The sequence below is a fragment of the Oncorhynchus kisutch genome, unplaced genomic scaffold (genome assembly GCF_002021735.2).
Source record: "Oncorhynchus kisutch isolate 150728-3 unplaced genomic scaffold, Okis_V2 scaffold880, whole genome shotgun sequence".
NCBI classification, from domain to species: domain Eukaryota; kingdom Metazoa; phylum Chordata; class Actinopteri; order Salmoniformes; family Salmonidae; genus Oncorhynchus; species Oncorhynchus kisutch.
This window is the reverse complement of record NW_022262825.1, coordinates 13,889-22,017: the sequence shown is the minus strand read 5'-3', so window position 1 is coordinate 22,017 and position 8,129 is coordinate 13,889. Positions and strand designations below refer to the sequence as shown.

At 39.8% G+C, this 8,129-nt stretch overlaps 1 long non-coding RNA gene across 1 annotated transcript; it reads left to right on the top strand.

Annotated features, from left to right (window-relative positions):
- Positions 1 to 457: 457 nt before the first annotated feature.
- On the top strand, positions 458 to 2,252 carry LOC116362714 (uncharacterized). Its single transcript, XR_004207788.1, has 2 exons — positions 458 to 526; positions 958 to 2,252. It is a non-coding gene; the product is annotated as an uncharacterized LOC116362714 (long non-coding RNA).
- Positions 2,253 to 8,129: the final 5,877 nt, after the last annotated feature.

The window sequence follows — 8,129 nt, the reverse complement described above, 5'->3', positions numbered from 1 at the left end:
CAGGAGTCAGACTGCTCTCTGCTGGACTGGAGGATCCACACTGCAGACTGGAGAAACTCAAGTATGTAGAGGTTTTATGTCAATGTTCATATCAGACATGTTTGACTTATCAGGCTGGTTAAGACACACATTCTTACCACCACTTGGACAAAGTTATATGATGACTGTGTGTGTGGGTCCAGTGACAATCTCTCAGTAACACACACACACACACACACGCACGCACGCACGCACGCACGCACGCACGCACGCACACACGCACACACACACACACACACACACACACACACACACACACACACACACACACACACACACACACACACACATACACACACACACACACACACACACAGACAAACATTTGCTTGAAGTTATATGCTGTATATCCGTGTTTGTCCAGTCTGTGCGTGCATGTCCTGTGTGTGTGTTTGTGTGTATCCCTCAATGACTGTCTGTTCTTCTGCTTACCGCTACAGTGTGGAACATGGTGGAGAGAACAGAATGAAACCTGGGCTTAGAAAATGTGAGTGTTGACTACTGTGAAGAATATGACTAAGAATAAGTCTTAATTCAAGTTAAGTCAACGTCAAAGACCACCATCATTACTGACTTGGTCATATTAAATATCAGCTGTAGTTCTACAGAAGCAGAAATCAGGGACACCAACGTTTACGAAGAGTTCCTTTGACTGTGTGTGTGTGTGTGTGTGTGTGTGTGTGTGTGTGTGTGTGTGTGTGTGTGTGTGTGTGTGTGTGTGTGTGTAATTAATAGGAATAAGTGTGTTTTATATTACCATACAGTATAACATATGATCATTCAACAAGTCTCAAGTTACCTTAACTTCTCCTTTTGATACTTAGAAACATCTACATTAAATGAATTAGTGAAAAGTGAGTTAACATTCTAATGTGAATGATGATGATTTCTAATATTGTGTCTGGTTTCATCCATCAGATGTCTGTGATCTCACACTGGACCTAAAAACAGTAAACAGACACCTCTCTTTGTCTGAGGAGAACAGAAAGGTGACATGGAGGAGAGAGGAGCAGCTGTATCCTGATCACCCAGAGAGATTTGAGGACTGTGGAGAGGTGCTGTGTAGAGAGGGTCTGACTGGGCTCTGTTACTGGGAGGTAGAGTGGAGTGGGAGAAGGGCTGTTATAGGAGTGACATATAAAGGAATCAACAGGAGAGGAAGGGATAAGGACTGTTGTCTTGGACACAATGACAAGTCCTGGAGTCTGTTCTGCTCTGACAACAGTTACTATGCCTGTCACAATAATAATCACATTACCATAGACGTCCCCTCCTCCAGCTCCCACAGAGTAGGAGTGTATCTGGACTGGCCAGCCGGCACTCTGTCCTTCTATAGAGTCTCCTCTGACACACTGTCCCACCTGATCACATTCACATCCACATTCACTGAGCCCCTCTATCCAGGGTTTGGGGTTTGGGGTGATGACTCCTCAGTGTCCCTGTAAATACACACACACATACACTGGACACACAGACATACACTGGACACACACACACACACACACACACACACACACACACACACACTGGACACACACACACACTGGACACACACACACACACACTGGACACACACACACACTGGACACACAGACATACACTGGACACACACACACACACATTGGACACACACTGACACACACACACTGACACACACACATTGGACACACACACACACTGACACACACACAAACACACACTGACATACTGTTAGGAAATTCTGATTAATATGACTGAACAAATCATTTTAAATGGAACTGTAAGTAAACTTATACTCTGATATATTATATCTGATTAACAATATGAGTTCATAAGAAGGGATTGTGAGACACAGACAAGGAGTAATTAAAGTTAATGAACACCATTCCAACTAGGCAGAAACAAATGGGTTTGAAAACAGATAAGGTAGTTAGCCTATGGTTGACCCAACTGAAACTTAGCTCTTGGGTTTTTAGATAAGGCAGTGAGTGCATTCCTAGTTTTTCTGTTAATTAAAACTGTCAGTTCAGTGGTGATCGATAATGTTGAGGGGTCAAAAGTTATCTGGGAGTGTGGTAGTAAGTTAGAATGAACTTTTCACCTTACTTTGTCCCGGTCGAGAGGAGGGGATTCGGTTAAGGCAGTGAAATGACGTCATGATCTGTATATAAACTGATGCATGTGTTTAAGTGGTAGCGCGCTCCGAGAATAAATTATATTACCTATTATTGAAAGACTGGTCTGAGTCTATTTTATGCAAACAAGAAATCTTAGAAATTCTCATAAAATAGATTAAGGGCTTTCAATTGAAGAAAGCACATTGGCATAATTAAATTATAGTAACAATTGGTCCTTCGAGTGGATTCCACAAACTTCTCTGTCGTCCGAAGGGAAAAGCCGAAAACCGTGCACGGACGAGGCTGGACTCGTTATTTAAAGTCCTGGCCTCCAGCAGAGGTTTAATAATAACAGGCCAGTATATATATCTTAGGTCAACAGAGAAGGTGACGGAATCGAACCGGCATTACTTTTCCCAGTCTACAGGACGAAGGTAAATAGTCTTTATTCTCGAATTTGGGAGCAATTATTTAAGATATTTTTGATTGAAGGTGCTGAAGGAGTTTGGATTTAATCAATGATATTTTGAACAAATACAATGGGTTTCTACTTTGTGTGTAACCAAAATCGATAGGAAGGAAACGAGTCTGAAATGACCCGTGGTAAGGTGCACTACCGAAAGTAAACTAGGACTTAATCATTCTTGGCCTTGCAAACCAAAATATTTTTTAAGGGTGGGATATAGTAAGTATTGTTAGATGGGATGGTCATTCTGTACAAATAGGATAGCCATTAATTCAATAAACATACCTAAACAAAGTTTTTACCTAATAGTCTATCTGTATATGGGAAATAGTCTGACTATGAGAAATAGCAGATAGATATATTAAAACAGGTGAGGATAAATTAGGCTTGGTGAGAAGGCAGGGCAATTCTAGGCGAACATAATAACTGAACCCATTCAATACTGAAAGTGATTAATATCTAAGGGGAGGATAGGGAAGCCAATTCTAGAGTAGTGAGATATGAGATATTAACATTGAAAGTCCCAAGGAACAATAGTTTATAATGAGCTTATAATTGTATACGGGTGAAATGTAATGTCCAAATCAAAAGTCATCTATAGATGAGGTTTCCAGGAAGGAGAATACATACTGATTATCATTAAAGAGTCACATAGTCAGACAGTAAAGCAACAAAAGTAACTAAGTAAAGGTAAATAGCAGATTCATAGAAAACACATAGGTAAGTGATTAAATACCATAGCTACATAACGGTAAGGATTAAAGATGGGTATAAATTCCTCAAATGAGCTAACGGGAGACTTGCGTTATATGGAACAGAGAGCCAAGAGAAACATTGATTTCGGTCTAAAATGGAGAAAGAAATATGATTTTGATGGTCGTCTAAATGTAGAAAAGCTGGAATCACTTATAAAACAGATACATAAGGAATGTGGAAATAATGTGAAAAAGCAGAATGAACAGGGGTTATACACCGCCGGAGTTTGGCTTTCAGAAGCAAAAAAGAGAGTTGAGGGTGAAAAAAGTACTGAGCTTAAAAGGAGCAAAGATGGGCTGCTCTCCGCTCCCGCAAATGAAAAAAAGGTTAACCAATTGGGTGTAGGTGAGGGTATCAAACTATGTCCTTCTCGAATAAGCCAAAAATACAGAGGTAATCTAGTCGATGAAATAGTGGTGGTGAGAATACGGCTGCAGGAGCTGCGGGATTATCACCCATATATGTAAATCCTGCTGAAGCCGAGGGAGGTATAATAGAGGTAGAAAAAGGAATAAAGTCGAGAAAAGTGGATAAGGCGAGTCAAAAGAAAAAGATATATATTTTTTGCGAAGTGAGTCGAGGTTGAGCGCTTGTTGATGACATCACTCGCGTCGCCACAGAAATGATGTTGTGACTGGGGGTAACAGAGAAAATGGTTTGTGTCTTTTAGAAGGAAAATGCATTATTGTGTTGAGTCACTTTTCAGAAGTTGATAAAAATGTCGAAATACATAATTAAAAGTAGTATGTAAGTCGTCAGGAAAGATGCTAAAAACTAGCAGCTGATTCACTAGGTTCATTGATTTGTGGCGTTTATTTGGACTGTAATTAGGCCATGAGAAAGGGAGATTGAATGTCTGAATCGTAAAACATCATGATAATGGATTCTGATCGTAATTGATTCCTGGTTTGATTGTTTATGTAACACCAGTGAATTTGATCGCTGTTTCCATTATGTGGAACAATCTTAGGGTATTAATGTTGAAAAGCAACCTCTATAGTAAAACATAATTGCATATGTTTCGGGAAACTAGTTAAGTTGAATTTGGTTATTTGAGCTTTTCCCCTGATACATCCCAACATGCAGTTGGGTTTTTTTTCTTCTTTTTTTTTCTTTTTTTTCTTGAGGATAGATAGATGTGAACGTGAGTCTCTAATTTTGCCATCTGAAGCATTATAAGTAGTGAGTTTTCGTATAGTTTGTTTTTAGCTGATAAAAGTGGTTTGTTTATTTGTTTGCTAGTTATGGTCAATTTTGGAGTTTGATTTAATTTAGGTAAACATTGTATTCTGGTGTGTTTAAGTAGGATTCTTCATTCCGGGACGGATGGAAGTTATCTAAAATAAGTAAATTAAAGGAGCCATGGGAGAATGCGACTGCATTTATATTAAATATCTGGGATTAAATTACGGATTTCTTACACTGAGAAATGTACGACATTTGCGGCAGAGGGGAAAAAGTAATACATTGGATAATACTGTTATCGGGTTAATTGTATCTAAGGGAAGCATGTTCATTTGTCACGTTCTTTCAAAATCGAACCCAGAAGCAGACCAGGACAAGGAGAGTAGGAAGAAGGTGACTATTTATTTACAAGTGAATGTGAATGGGTAGATATATCTAGGTGGCGTAGCGGGCAGCGGTGGTGAGTTGATGGGAGTAAATAGGTGGATCCAATGGGGTAGCGGAATCATCCGACGACCAGGCGGGAATGGGGTAAATGATCCGGGTGAGTAACTGAAGACAGAACAAACGGAGGTAAGTTTAAGGCAAGCAATACGTAAAAAACAACAAAACAAATTCTATCCAACTTGAGGCTGATACTATGGCACAACATACTGTTCATGGCTAACGATCCGGCAGGGAATGGATGTCAGGTCAGAGCTTTTGAAGGGGAGAGGTGATGATCAGGACAGGTGTGCAGATTACTGATGGGATACAGGTGCGGGTGAACATCGATCTCCCAACAAGCTACTTCGCCCGGCAACCAGACAGGGTGCGTTCCAGGACACCGGAAACACACTCCAGGACAGAAACACAGGCAAACACAGACTCAGGAAGCGGGATTCGTGACATCATTTAAGTAAACATATACGTGGACGATGTTTAAAACTTGTGATTAATGATTTGAGTCAAAAGGGAATTATCATTAGGTTTAGTTATAGTTCACTTACTGAGTTTCTGATTCGAAGTAGCATAAGGAATGCTAGTTAGGCGTGTTGTGTCTCACTTTTAGAAGCCTCCTGGGATTCTAATTTTGGGGAGAGAGCGGCCATAAACGACCAAATTTAAAAAGGTCTGCAAGTATATGCACATAAAACAATTGTTAGAACTATTTGTTTTAGTGCAAAGGTATTTTAAAGAGGACGCTCACATATGGAACTTTGAGTTTTTATTTTATGGGTTTTAATTACACAGGTGACTATTTCCATTTTAAGGATAAAGGGTTCTTTCTGTCTAATATGGTATGACCTATTGACCTTATCGTGGCTATCTTTTGCGGTCTGATCAGCCCCGGGTGAGAGCCATTTGTATAATGAATTGTGGTCAGTTGGGTTACTAATTTTAAGGTAAATTCATTATAATGGAGTTTTGGTTGGGGGGTTAGAATTATTGTTTGAACCGCAAATGAGAAAGTGGTTCAAGATTCTGTTTTACAACATTAGCTGTGAAGTTTTGGAATGGGCTATTAATGATTTGGTATTGTAACAGAGAAAGAAATATCATATTTATCATATAAATAGGGGAAGATAAGATACATGGAGGTTTGGATAGGAGATAGATTAAGCCAATAGGGCAGGGAATTACATAGGAAAATAAGTTACAGTTTTTAGGGGTGATAAATTACTGTAGATAAGGTATTCCACACTTAGCAACACATATTTAAATTCATGTTATTGTCAGATAGAATACTGAGGGTCCCTGAAGGAAAGGGCTTGTTAGTGTAGGAAGGATTTTGATATGGTTAGCATTTATTAGACTTTGTTTGATTATTAGGAGTTTTTTAAATAGTATTACATTGAACAGGAATATAGGACATCTGTCGTGATTTAGGATTATTGTAAAGATTAAGATAGATTGGGAAATGTAAGGACTTTAGAGAAAAGCCACTCAGACATGTTTTTTCTAAAATCAATGATTGTAGATAAAGTCAAACAGTTAGAAGCTTAGTGGAATTTGAGAGATATGAGAGAAAAGGGTTATCGGAATATATATATTTAAGAAAATATATAAGTAGCACAGATAGTTCTTTAAAGTAGATAAGAAACTTGACAGAGTATTGTTACAGGATTGACATGAATGTACGCCCAAGGGAGAGTTGGACATGTGGAAAATTAAAAGGGGCTCCTACATGATGATGTTAGACATTAGGATAATTTACTAAATCTAACCTAAGTCATTGTTTAAGAGTAGGCAAGGATGTTACCTGGGCAGAGCCAGGTAACAAAGGGGGGATGGGTAAATTGTGTTCTAGGATAGGATGTGACCTACGGGATAATTAACTAATAAATACATTTTTTTAGCTAATAATCAGATAGAACAAATGAGAAACTGTTTGTTAACCAAACCTGTATGTCCAAGATGTTATGCACTACATGTGAACTACAGGTGAAGTCACTCAATCCAGTCCCAGAGGCTTGTTGGGGGGACCATACCAAGGACTCCTGGTGACAGCTAGCTGAAAGAGCTACCCGGATCCATATCGCACGGTGGGAGGGTAAGACACAATGACACTGTCGAACAATAACAGAGTTTGAGAGGAGAACTGGAATTAACAGAATTCTGGGGGCCATCTCTCGAATGAAAAAACCCTCCCTGTCTTTTCACCCCTGTTGTTGTTCATAGAAGTGAAGATGTGTCTGGCTCTTGCTAAGTGATGTGTTCTCGGGGAGAGGGTTGGGCTTCACATGGAAGCTGTTCGTCTGAGCTGTTTTATCATGGGTGACATATTCCTGATACAGCACGTCCTACTTGAGTATGCGGAGAGTGGTAATTTGACCTGTGGTTTAGATGGTTTAGATGATGAGGATTTTGTTCCAAAATAAGCATAAGAGATCCCTAGATCTGGGTAGACAGGAAGTTAGAGTAGAGGTTGGGAAGGATCTCTCAATGGAGTTTTATGTATACCAAAATGGAGTCTCTAACTACATGGCAGTCTAGGACTCTGAGCCATTATGGCATATATCGGTGCAGGTTCCCATATTGATCGTGGACACAGGTCATAGCTCATTTGGAGAGAGAGGGCTATATGAATCCACTCACCCAGTATGGAAGGAGGTGGAGTATAGTGAAGATGAGAGTTTTTGATTGTAATCAGGAGAGAGGGATGTATTGCATAAAGATACGCTTAACCCTTTAAACAGAAATGAAGGAGAATCTAGGGTTGTGGTATGGATATGACCAGGTCTTGGTCGACACCCTAGTACGGTTCTGGGTAGAGGAGTTTGGGCCGGTATGGTAAAACTGTTCACCAAAGCAGGAATGCCAGATAATGACAGTTGTATTGATTTGCACTATTTAAATCCCCAGGTTCCCCTTAAATCAAGACTTCCTCCCTTTACAGTGACCGGAGGATATTATTACCGTTTGGCCCGGTACAGTACTCTTGGGAAATGATGTCAGGGCGAGGTTACCGACAGATTGGACAGGATTAGGCTCCCTTGTACATTTGGGAATGCCTTTCACACTCATTCAACACCAAGACATGAAGTTTAGCCAAATGGGAGAAAAGAGCAATTCCATCCGGGTCTCTTATTGACTAAGTATACCTT